The sequence below is a fragment of the Meleagris gallopavo genome, chromosome 3 (genome assembly GCF_000146605.3).
Source record: "Meleagris gallopavo isolate NT-WF06-2002-E0010 breed Aviagen turkey brand Nicholas breeding stock chromosome 3, Turkey_5.1, whole genome shotgun sequence".
NCBI classification, from domain to species: domain Eukaryota; kingdom Metazoa; phylum Chordata; class Aves; order Galliformes; family Phasianidae; genus Meleagris; species Meleagris gallopavo.
The window spans coordinates 53,827,462-53,840,107 of NC_015013.2; positions in this window are offsets into that span (position 1 = coordinate 53,827,462).

Consider the following 12,646-nt stretch of genomic DNA (forward strand, 5'->3'; position numbering starts at 1 on the left):
GTGGGCCTCCTTCAGGTTCTAGAAGGCCGCTATAAGGTCCACATGGAACCTTCTCTTCTCTAGGATGAAGTGCCCCAGCTCTCTCAGCCTGTCCTCACAGGGAGGTGCTCCAGCCCTCTGATCATCTTCATGGCCCTACTCTGGATCCGCTTCAACAGCTCAATGTCCTTCTTGTGCTGTGGGCCCCAGAACTGGATGCAGTACTCCAGGTGGATGTGGTTTGATCTTGCAGCACCACGGAGTGCAGTATGGGGTTGCTTTCTGCCTCAAAAAAGAAAGCAAGCTGTTGCACGGAAGAAACATTGTCATCTCGATCAGCACTGGACAGTTCCTCCATGAATCACTCTATTTCCCACTTTACTGGGGAGACATGATGCAAACGGTGATTTGATGACCAACTTCTGCTCTCTTCAGCCTTCCTCTCACTCTCTCTCCTCCTTGTCAGTTACACTGTCACCTGTTTTATGCCCTGTGTTGTCCCTGTCTCATGTCTCAACCATGAAATCTCATCTTCTTCAATACAGCAAGAAGGGATTGAAAAAGCAAGGTGTTTGAAGAAGTAAAATGCAAGCTAGATTTAAAAGATTAAATTGAAGGAGTGCCATATTGATTAAGTGTAGTGTTCTCATTCAATGAAATTAATTGTACATTCCCATAATTAATTCCTTTTACTTTCAGTTACATCAATTAGCATGTAAAACAGATAAAAGGAAGAGGAAATGGTTGGTATTTTGCCTTCAGCAGCCGGCAGTGCAATATGTTAAGCCATCAAACGGTATATGTGCTGCAGACCATTTCTCCCCTTGAAAAAAGAAAAAAAGCACCTGCCATTAAAGAGCTAGCAAAGAAAAATGAGCCAGAAGTTTCTGGTAGAGGGGCAGTGCTTCAAATGTTCATTTTATGCTGCTAAAGCGATCCACAATGCTGTGACCAAAATTCCATTAAATGGAACACTTTCTATTTAAATCTTTCTCTGACATGTTTCTGGTATTACAGTACAGAGAGTCGCATAACTGTCAGGCTTAGACACTGCTCTTCTTTTCTTCCTTGAGTAGCTCTGCAGACTCAGACTGTCACATCCAGTCCAGGATATCAGGCTAAGTACTACGCTTCTGGGCTCAACACCTTCTCTTGGACTGTTTCAGCTTACGCAGCTCACACAGTGAGGAATTAGTGAGGTGAGGAAACCCAAGACCTCTCGCGGGAAGCTGCCACACTGTTGTCCTTTCCAATCACCACTTCTATACATCCCTCATGGGATGGACTCCAGCATGGTATTGCTGCCCTTCTCTTTGGGCATGTCAGCCTGGCCAGAGGTGAGTGAGCAGGAATAACTCAGAGGAGGAGCTGTTGGCTGCTGCTCTTGCAGTGCCCCTCTGGGTGTCTAAGACATGCTGTGGCTTCTGATGTGCACAAACAATAGTTTATCACCATGCAGGGTAGCAGACTGCAGTGAGTTACAATTAAAGTCAGTGTTCACCTGCTATCACCATCCGACATTATCTGAAATGCCAAAATTTTAGCTTTCTTTCCAGGGCTGATCTCAGCGTCTTGGATACACTTAATGCTGATTCACATTAAATGCTTGCTGTTAAATGCTTTTAATAGTCCCAAGTGCTGTGTGTGCTGAATGGAGAGTGCAGGACTTGGTTCAGAGGAACACAGAAACAGATGTTTAACTAAATCTTAAAAAGCTGTCATCTTGAGCTCCTGGGTTATTGACAATGCTGAAAAGAACAAAAAAGAGAATGAACTCAAAATGATGACGGCTATGAGTCTCACTTTGTACACTGAGATGCCAAAATAATTTTTTACTTTCTGAATAGGAATAACAGCCACTTTTTTTCCTAATTCAAGTACTTCCATGTAATCTGCACTTCCACAATATAGATCTATAGCATTATTATCCTATTAACCTAGTTTATAAAATATGTAGAGAACTCATTATATGCGGGATTCCTCCTAGAAAGAGCTTATCTGAACAGCTGTAGCCAGTAGCCCAACCAGAGCTCTTTTTTAATCAGAAGAATTTGACATACTGGTGTGCTTTCTTCAGTTTCTCATGTCTTGCAGTTAGATACTGAACTTTTGCTGTGGTTTGACTGCCCTAACCTTGGTTTTCCCACTTCATCTCAGAATATGAGCAATACTTAGGAAAGAAGTACCTTGGAGGTAAACATTCAGTGTGTAGATAAAGTGGTCTGAATCCCTGAATGGGCATAACCGTTGCTGGCTGTCCTCCTGAAGGGTCTCAGATAGGATGCCAAGACCCAAAGCAGGTGCTGGATTCTTGGAAGGCAGTTGATTTTCCACACTGGTCCTTAGGCACATTGACTGGATTAAGGAATTAATGTTCAGCTGTTCCATATGTGTATGTTACTCTAGTATCTTTTCTAGTGCTTGCTCTATGAGAGTTAAATCCAACTAAGCCTTCTCCAGAACCATGAACCAAAATAAGATCAAATAAATGAGTCACTGTCCCTGGAGGTATTCAAGAAACATTTAGATGTCATACTAAGGGACGTTGTTCAGTGGGGAAATACTGGTGGTAGGTGGATGGTTGGACTGGATGATCTTGGAGGTCTTTTCCAACCTTGGTGATTCTATGATTCTAGAAGATTATGAGAAATAATGTATTGTAAGGGAAGAGTATGTTAACATGTGGTAACTGACAAGTAACTGAGCCCGTACTTTGTTGCAAATATTTTTAAATGATTTTCCTGGCTAATATTACTATTTATCAGAGCTCCCTTTGTTTCAGTAGGGGCTTGTTACCTCTTGCTGCCTCCAGCCTGTCTGCTCAGTTCTGCAGCACAGCCATTATGCTGAATTTATGACACAGCAGTAATTACTGTGCCAAACTCAACCAGATGCTGTTAAAAAAAAAAAAAAAAGAAGAAGAAGAAAAAGAAAAAATACTCAAGCCTGAGAAACAAAACCACTGGGTTGTGCCTAACAATGCAGAATGAGATGGCAGAGGAAGGAAGGCTTTATTCAGGCTGTAACATTGGTTGAGCTGGCATGGGCATTCAGGTTAATGGCAGTGTAAACAGAACGTTGATCATCATCACCTCCAAGTCTGCCGCCTTGTGAAAGCCCTTCTTTAGCACGCTGAGCTGTGCAGCATCAGGCACACCACGAGCCTGGTGCTCCCTCAGAGAGAACAAAGCTGGTCTCCTGCTGATGCTTAATGCTGGAACTTTTATTAGCAGCAAGTGACAGCAGTTTAGCCTCCCTTCCTTTTTTTAGATGATTACATTCTTAAGCCGATTGACTGTGTTGACTAAAGGCAGCTGTTGATCCATACTCTTTCCTCTTGCACACACAATGGCGCTTAAAGAAAAGAAATGCCAGATTTTGTGTGCTCGGGATAAGCTTCAGATTTGGATTGCCTGAGCAGAGGTGAAAAATTGGTTGGTTTCTCACAGGAGGCACAGCCTGGGCGGAGCAGGGGACTATGAGCTGGGCCTCCTGGAGGCCCTTTCCTTGCCCACACCTCTAGGAATGGGAACAAGGAGAGCAGCCACCGGATGGATCTGGAAGTCACCACCTTAATGCAGGGAAAACTCTGTCAAGAAAAGGGAGGATTAGTGAATGAAACACAAGTACAGCCTGCAGCCTTTACATAGAGCTAAATGTGGATGTGTAAATGAAGCTAATTTCTTTTTTTCAGAAGTGACTGTTAATATGAAGATTTATGCCCACGTCCTAGGCCCTCAGAAGTGCTTTGCTCAGAGGACAACTGGTACATCCAAAGTGGCAGCCTATTTTTGAGCTCAGACACGGAGATGTGACACAGGGATATAACATGGGGATGTGACACAGGAATGCACAACCATCACGTTGGCATGGGGAATATTCACCTCAGACTTGCTTGCCCTGAATGTGCAGCAATCCTCTGAGCTTGTGAACCCTACAACTCGAGGTCATGGCACAGGGAGTGTCCCCATAGCCACAAAAGAGCTGAAAAGCTGCTCTGCAGTTCAAAAATGGAATCTCCTAGAAGTCCAGCTGTGGGTCACAAAGACGTTAAAGGGCCTGGAGCATCTTCTTTATGAGGAAAGACCAAGAGACTGGGGTCTCTGCAACCTGGGAAAAAGAAGTATGAGGGGGGATCTGATTAACATTTATAAATATCTCAAGGGAGGTGGGAGGCAAATGGATAAGGCCAGGCTCTTCTCAATGCTGCATAGCAACAAGATAAGGAGTAATGGCTTAACTTGAATTTAAGAAGTTCAATAAAAACAAGTGAAAGAACTTCTTTGCAGGAAGGGTGATGGAGCACTGGATCAGGTTGCCCAGAGAGACTGTGGAGACAGTCAAGAGCCAGCTGGATGCCCACCTATGCAACCTGCTGTAGGGTACCTGCAGGGAGATGGACTCAAAGACCTGTAGAGATCCTTTCCAACCCCTGCAATTCTGTGATTCTTGGAGAGGAGTTCCCTTTTAAGCACCTTGTGTGTGTGTGACTAGGCAAGCACGTAACATTACCCAGGAGGAAAGATGACAATGGAAATGACTTGCAGCCTTAATTACCCAATTAAGCTTTTTTTTGGGGGGGAAAAGCATGTTTTCTCTGGTGTAAATTAATGGGAAAAGACTCTGCAAGAATTTAGTAGACAAATTTTCTAGCCCAGTATCTGCTGGGTGTAATGCATAGCAAATACATCAGGTAAAGATATCATGGGAGCGTCAGCTAACAAGAAGCATACTAATACTGTCTTATCTCAGGTAAGAGGCAATTTGGTGATGGCACATCCAAAAGCAAATATAATGGAAAAAAAAAAGCTTTCTTTTTATTTTTTCTTTTGTCCCCTGCAATCTGGCTCCAGTAAAAAGGGACCCAAATACATAATTTAGATCTGCACTTTCCTTCCTTCAAAATGGTTGTGTATCATCTGCTTAGAAACTTCTCCAGCTAATACGAAAACATTCACTGAAAAACTGCTATAGGTGAAATCCAACTGAAAGCAGCCAAAGTGTGATGACAGGTTTTAAATGGGTGGTTGTGTGGTAAAAAAATATTCTGACATTTCAAATTGGAGTTCTCAAAAATGGCTAAAGCAAAGGCACCTCTCTAGCTGGGAAGCCATGCTATCTGAGTTACAGCTTCGGAAACTGCTATTGGAAAACGTCCCTCTTACTATGCTCCTTATTGCTAGAAGAAAGATAACGTAACAAGCAACAAGTGGCATCATTGCTATCCTTTTCTCCTGTCCTTATACCTACACCTAAGTTCCCACTTACATCTGACATAAGATGATTTATGCTGCTGAAGTACTGGCCAGACATACCCTTAGTAAACTGCTGGAAAAGCTACTTGATTCTGCTTTGCGCAGTGTGAAAATGGATTTATGCACAGTGGAGGGACTTAACAGGGATGACGATTTGATAACTGACATTGCTACGGTAATTTAATAAGAGGAGAAAACCTAGACCAGATCTCAAAAGCTTGAATAGACACAGATAATAGCTCACTGGTAAACCATATCCTGAGGAATGAAACTGCTGCCAGAGTGCTGTCAAATAGGGAAATTCTATTCAGTAATGAAACAAGACACATCAGTGAAGCAGATGGTTTTCAAGGTAGTAACAGAAATAGGAGTGTTGGTCTGAGTTAGAATGAAATGGTTTTAAGGATCAAAGTCCAATGGAGTTAGCACTGAGAAATGGAAAGATTCTTTATTTTTGTGAATACGCCAAGAATTTCCTTGCTTTAGAAATATTTTGGAAAATTCTGCACCCATTGATGAAGTGGTGTGGTAAAATATGGCATTTGAAGTTAACTCAGCACTGCCTGCACGTTATTTATGGAAGTCTTCTTCCTTGTTTGTAAGGATATTTTTGCTCCAACAAAAAGACAGGTGATACACAGTGAGGAGGTTTATAAGGAAAAACAAACCTGATGATGATAACCATACAAAAGGGTTTAAAGCTCAGTTCTACCTCTTGTCTTCACAGCACCTTCAGTTCATCTCTGGTGTCTTCAGGGCTGTTCATCCATTGTTATTCTCCTTCAATTAAAAAGAAAGTCAAGTTTTCCTATGGCAGTCTGTGTGGAATGCATCTGCTTCTCAGTTATGACCTATTGCTTTCCAAAACCTTGGGGTAAACCTGCTTTTCAAGCAGGAATGGTTTCTTTTACACGATTGCTCTGCTCTCTCTGCTCTCTTAATTACAGCAAAATAGAAATGAAATATAGCTTCAAATGAAGCTAAAACTAAAAAAAAAAGCCTTGTAGGGACTCCAAGGCACAGAGATTGAGTATGAAAGACTTGCCTGACACACATTTACCTGAGCACACCTACCCCTTTGAAAACACTGTGGTGTCAGATCCACCACCATTCCTTTCCATCACCCTATTTCTAAGTCACAGAAATTGTGACTGCATGTGTGGCTGCACATACATCAATCGTCACTTCAATGAGAGACAAAAATCTCATTTTAAATGGAAGAATCTATTTCATCATTCAGAAAGAGCTGTATGTTTATTTTGGTTATCTCTACCAGTAGGTGTCATGATACAGCAACCTGTGAATATTCAGTGTCGTGGCAGATAAAGTGGTTAAGTAAACACTAACAGCTGTGGAATTTTATTTAAATTGCTGCAAGTCAGCAGTTAAAATGGTGGTTAATTTTGTTAGATGCTACCACCTAGACATTACACTCCTTGTTTTCGGTACACTACAGGTTAAAACCTCTGTCACTACCCAAAATTTTACAAAATACCCATTTTCCTTGTTCCAGAAGCTGTACCTACCATTCAATGAGGCACACTCACAGTAGAGTGGATAAGTAACTGAGGAGTATCATCCTCTGAAGAATTCCATGATAACCTCTCATCTGAAGAAAGAGATTCAGGATGAATGCCAGACACATTTGGTACATCTGAGAGCAGTCTGCTTAGATGTTCTTGTCACACATCAAAACACACTTACAGCCACGTCTGTTTCCATGATGATCCTTAGTTCATCCTTCCAGCAAAATAAATAAAGAAATAAATGAAATTACCTGTCTGGTGTGATAAATTAATTAAAAGTAATGGCAATATGTCAGATGGCCAATAAAGTGTCTGGGTTAACTCTGTAATGTTGTTGTGCCCCAATGGAGTTGCAGTTATGAATGTATGAACATCATAGCGAGATATGAGATATGAGAGTGAATGTCACTTTCCAAAATAGGGTAAATGATCAGGAAGCAGGGAAGAAGTTTCAGCAGATGCACACCTGCATTCACTGAGATAAGCTGCTACAATTGCAGCACAACTCATACTTACCTTCTCTTTCAGCACACCAGGCCTGCAGACCAGCAGGCACTGGCTTCCACAGGTGTCCATGTGAGCAGGGGGCAGGAATGCCAGAGAGGATGTTCAGTTTTCAAGCCTTTGCCTGTGCACACAGGTTGAAATTCCAATGGAATAAAATAGCAATGTTTGATCAGATTGCTGGCCTAGTGGTTACAGTGGTTCTCCTGGTTACATCTTTTGCTACCAATATGAGCACTTGTTAAAATGCTTTCCGTTTCATTTATGTTTGTTGGTTTTGTTTGTTTTTATTTCTACTAGCCCTTAAGTAAAAAAAATAAAACAGAGATGTTACAGAATTGTCACTGTTCAATGGGAGAAGAAAAAAAGAGGAGCATAACATATTAGAAATGAACATAAGTTTCTCTGAAAGTAATGCTTCCTATTTATACCCGTGGAAACTACAACAGATAGAAGAAGCACAATAACACAATATATATTTTGGGTATCTTAAATAAAGTTTGAAGCTGCAACTGTTTTTCAGGCAGTTGTGTTTACAACTGACTTTCTAGATTCTTCAAGGTTTAGCATAAGAAAACAAATGGAGTCTTATTAAATGGATTCCTCAGAACAGATGAGAAAAAAAAAAGAGCATGCATTTCTTTCCTTTTAGTTTTCCCCACCTCTACAAATACAATAATGAATCCAAACATAAGTGTGAGAACAAATATGCCTGAGGTTAAGAAGACATCATGGAAGGACAGAAGTGTCAACCACCAGGAGCCCATCAGTGCCTTCGATTCTAGAAAGACTTGACTGAGGCCATTAGTTCAAATTCACCAATTGTATTTATTTTGGGAAAAGAGAAGGGAGCCAGTCTTGGAAAAACCTTAAATTCCATTCCTTGCTATTCAAGTATTTCTCAAACACAGAGAAAAGCAGCTATCCTCATCTGGGTACAGATTTTCAAAACTGATACCGCTTAGCAGATTGTAGAAACCCAGGTGTATGGTAACTATGGAACCGCTGATTGAGCAGTTGGGGAAAGGACCCGGTCAGCCCAGGGAACACAGGTGAAGGCAATTCACCTGTGCAACCAGAAGGGGTGGAGCCTGGCTTCACCTCTCTTAGACCTCATTTAAGGGCTGACTGCCACTGGGGAAGACCTCTGGTTGGAGCTCTTTCCCTCATAGAATTCTTCTTGTAAGCCTAGATATTCAGAGGCAGGTGAGTGCTTTTTCTTTGTAGCACTTTTCTATTGTGCTAGTTCCTTTGTCATTAGATCTCCTGTAACACCATTCCATTGTTTTTAACTTTTTGATTCTTACACCAGGTCTGGATGATTGGTGCTAGTCAAGGCTGCCTTTTTATTTGTTTGTAGTGTGCTCTCTATTCTAAAGCAACGTTCTCATATAAATTAAAAGTGAAACATTCACAAAGAATAAACACAGCATACTTGCTTGTCTTAAAAAACAATCACTTCAATGTGCTTCACCAACTGTTGGTGTTTGTGCTCAGTTTACCTTTCAATAAGCAAACTCTACAAGTGGAATTAGATAGCTGTATCAGTGGAGGAACATGGGGTCTCTGGCTCCCAGACTAAAAGTTTATCTTAATTTTTGTATTGAGGGAAAATCAGTCAGTAATTAAAAAACTTTTTACCATCTCCTAAGAGTAACCGATAGAAGGGAATTTGTTACTGGACCCCAGTTTAGCTGTTATCACTAGAAAAACTGTTATAACAGGAGAGAGGGTTAGCAGTAAAAATTAGCCCAGGAAATGCATTAGACTGATACCTGAAGAAGGTGGTCACCTAACAAGAAAGGAGAAGGAAAGGGGCAAGGGAAGGTATTTCAAGTCTTTTGTGCCTTCATTTTTAATGACAGATCTTGGGCTGCATGGAGTTAGAATCCTGTGATTGTAGGAGCATTTATTTTACATTTGTGGCCACGGTTATCATATAGGACCATCATTTGAATGTTCACAAGTCCATGGTGTCTAGTAGGTTTCACCCTAAAGTACCCTAGAGTTAGCAGATGGACAAATGGACCTCTCCAAGCAGTTTTCCAAAGGTCTTCAGAGCCTAGGGAAGTTCCTGATAACTAGAAGGTAGAGAGTGTTATCTACAACAAAAAAAAAAAAGGCACGAAAGAAGATCCAAGAAACTACAGACCTGTTATAGTGTAACCCCTGTACCCGGAAAAGTTATGGAGAAGATTATCCTGAAAGCTAACATACTTCATCCAGATAAAGGATGTGATTGTTTTAGTTGAATATTTTCCTAATGTTCTACTGCTTGAAGTTATGACCGGAATTCTGCCTAGTTGTACAGTTATAGTGGTCATAGGGTTTGACATAATTTGAATCAGGTAAACTTACGACTTAGGTTGCTTTTTCTCATTTCTACAAGGATTTTTCTGAGCTTATAGATGCTCTCTATTCAACAAGTGCCATCTCTTTTCAAAATTAGGAGTGCCCCAATAGCTATTACTTATAGCCTGGGGACAGGATTTGGAATATTTGAACTGTAGATAATTTATAATATCTGATTAACAGAAATTCAGTGAATGAAAGAGTGATAAACAGAGTAAATTGTGCCCACCCAAAGAGTGTTGAGAAGTCATGACTTGAGTAACTGAAGACAAATAGATCTGGATCTGCAGAATCCTGTCAGGGCTTAGCTCTTACCAGGGTGCCTACTGCCTACCTATTTATTTCCTTGTATTGTATAATTCACTCTGTATTACCGTAACAATAACATACCTCTTACTGGTGAGGAGTAATAGAAGGCTAATAAAAAAATCAATAGCCTTCTTGGTATTCTCATTATCCCTTAAGAAGAAAAAAGAATGCCACATTTCACAGTGACCAAGATGGGCAGATGACCCCTTTTAATCAAAAGTGATTCATTTTCATTTCTCTACATCATAAAAATGTACTATCTAGGTAGTACTATCTGGGATGTATAGCATCCCAATTAATAATCACATTTCAATCTCAATTTCTTGACAGTGGAGTTCTCTTTCAAGGACTAAAAAAAAAAATCAGTACGAAATCCCAGTGACATTGATGTAGGGACTTGTGCCTCTAGAAAATTTTCTAAACTATTACTGAAACATCCCCAGACCATCCACAATACCTCAGCCATAGCATTTCATGGATATTTTCCACAAACTTTGGCCCTCAAAATATTTGAAAATCAGTGCATAGACAAAAGGTCAGCAGGAATGAGATATTTTCTATAGCATAACACAATAATTCTGATAGTATATTGTGATGCATATTGGAGTAGTGGATCATGATGTTGCTATGGGGATCAAAATGATTTGGTGGTTAAAGCACTAAACTTTAGTCAATAATTACATGGTAGTTTTTGAATTAAGTGTGATTTTAAGACCTACATCAGTGAAATTTTTATAAGGTAGCAAAGCAGTTGTCAGGGACAGTAGATAGGTGTATACCACCTTTGATCCACTAATCTAAAGTAAAGGGTTGACTTTTCAGATTTCCCTACTCAGTAGAAAAAATCTGGACTCTGTTTAACACTCACTTGGATGACTAAAGAGTTTCTTCTCTACTCTAATGTATTTTTCTCCCACTCCCCTTTCTTTCTCTCCTCTCTTTTCAATTTATCTCTGTCTTTATAAATTCCCCCTCGTCTTTTCTGCAGTGTTTTTTCCTACACCATTAACAATAACAAAAAAGGAGCAAACACACGGTTCTGTAGTTTAGCAATGATATTAAAGGCTTTCTGAATTGTGGACCTCAGCTGTACATTGGAAATTAAAGACATATTAAATCTATAATTTTCTTCTTTTCTTTATAGATAAATGTTTGTATTAAAAAGAAAAGAAAATGCTTAGAGGAAAAAAAAAGCATTTAAAAATTAGCCTCTGCCTCTAGTTATTAAGGACTAGGTCTGCAAGTGAAGCTTGCCTTGTAGCTTGCAATTTTCAAGTATCAAGGGCAGCAAATGAATGCCAATAAAGCTGCCTGCTGGCTAGGGTAGTAAGAGCTTTTCTCAGCTAGAAGCTATTTCTTACCTGCTACAGGAGATGAGAGAAAACAAATGGGTCAAGCCTGCAGAGTTAAAGCACTCTGAGTTTGTCACCACAAATAAAATTAATTTCAAACAGTTAAATAAAGATGTTTGAAGTAATAATATCAAAAATGCATTTCCTTCCTTCCTTTTTTCTTATTTATTTTTCCCTGTGCTTTTCCTGCTATAAGTGCTTTGTTATATTGTGACTGAGTAGTTTAAAAAAAAAAAAGACCAGCACTCTGAGCTGATTATCAACCATACAATAATAAAACAGTCACCTTGAAAGAAAATGGATATTTTATCCGATTTAAGTTTCCAGGGGAAGCATTAGGAAAAACTTCAATAACTGGATGTACCAATACAGTTTAGGAGCTGACCTTCTGGAGAGGAAATCTGCAGAAAAGGACCTGGGTGTTCTTGAGGACAGCAGGTTGGCCGTGAGCCAGCAATGTGCCCTCGTGGCCAAGAAGGCCAATGGGATCCTGGGGTACATCAATAATAGTGTGGCCAGCAGGTTGAGGGAGGAGATCCTCCTCCTCTACTCAGCCCTTATGAGGCCACATCTAGAGTGTTGCAGTGTGTACGCTTCTGGGCTTCTCCATGATGGTGGAGTCTCCTTGTAGTGGAAATGCTAAATCACAGCCTGAAGAAGTGATTGAGCACCTGGTGTGAAGGCAGGGCTCACCTGGGGGAGCTCAGGTACATGCAATGCACCTAAATGACCGGAAGTGTGAAGCCAGGATCCACCCATTCCTAGACCTCATTTAAGGGTTGGCAGTTGAGTTGAGATATTTGATTAGAGAACTCTGCCTACTTGAGGTAAGCACTTTCTCTTCTTTTGGTTCTGTGTCTATAGCTGCTGCATTTGGTCTTGTCCACAGTTGCTGTAGCCTAGGGTTGTGCTATTCTGCTATTACTGCTGTACTTTCCATGTGTTACACTCTGAGGAGATATTCAGGACTCATCTGGACACAGCCACCCACAGTAGGGAACCTGCTTTAGCAGGAGATTGCACTTCATGCTCTCCAGAGATTTCTTCCAAATCAATTCTGTGATTGTGTGACTCTCCCTCTGCTGAGTCAGTGGTTGCTCATCCTCTCAGGGAGAATGTGAGCAATCCTACCTATGCACAATTAGTAGACTGGATCCTTCTCCCAACTATCCTTACACCATAATTTTATATTTGGTTTACCGTGGCAAAGGTATACTTACAAATTATATATATAGTCACAGTAATTAGAATGCCTTTCCATTGTGTTTCCAGACATTTATTGTTAGAACAGGAAATGAAAAACTTTGCATTAAAAAAAAATCTTTTATCACAGATGAATTAACTGATTTGGGTAGTGGGAGATAAAGTC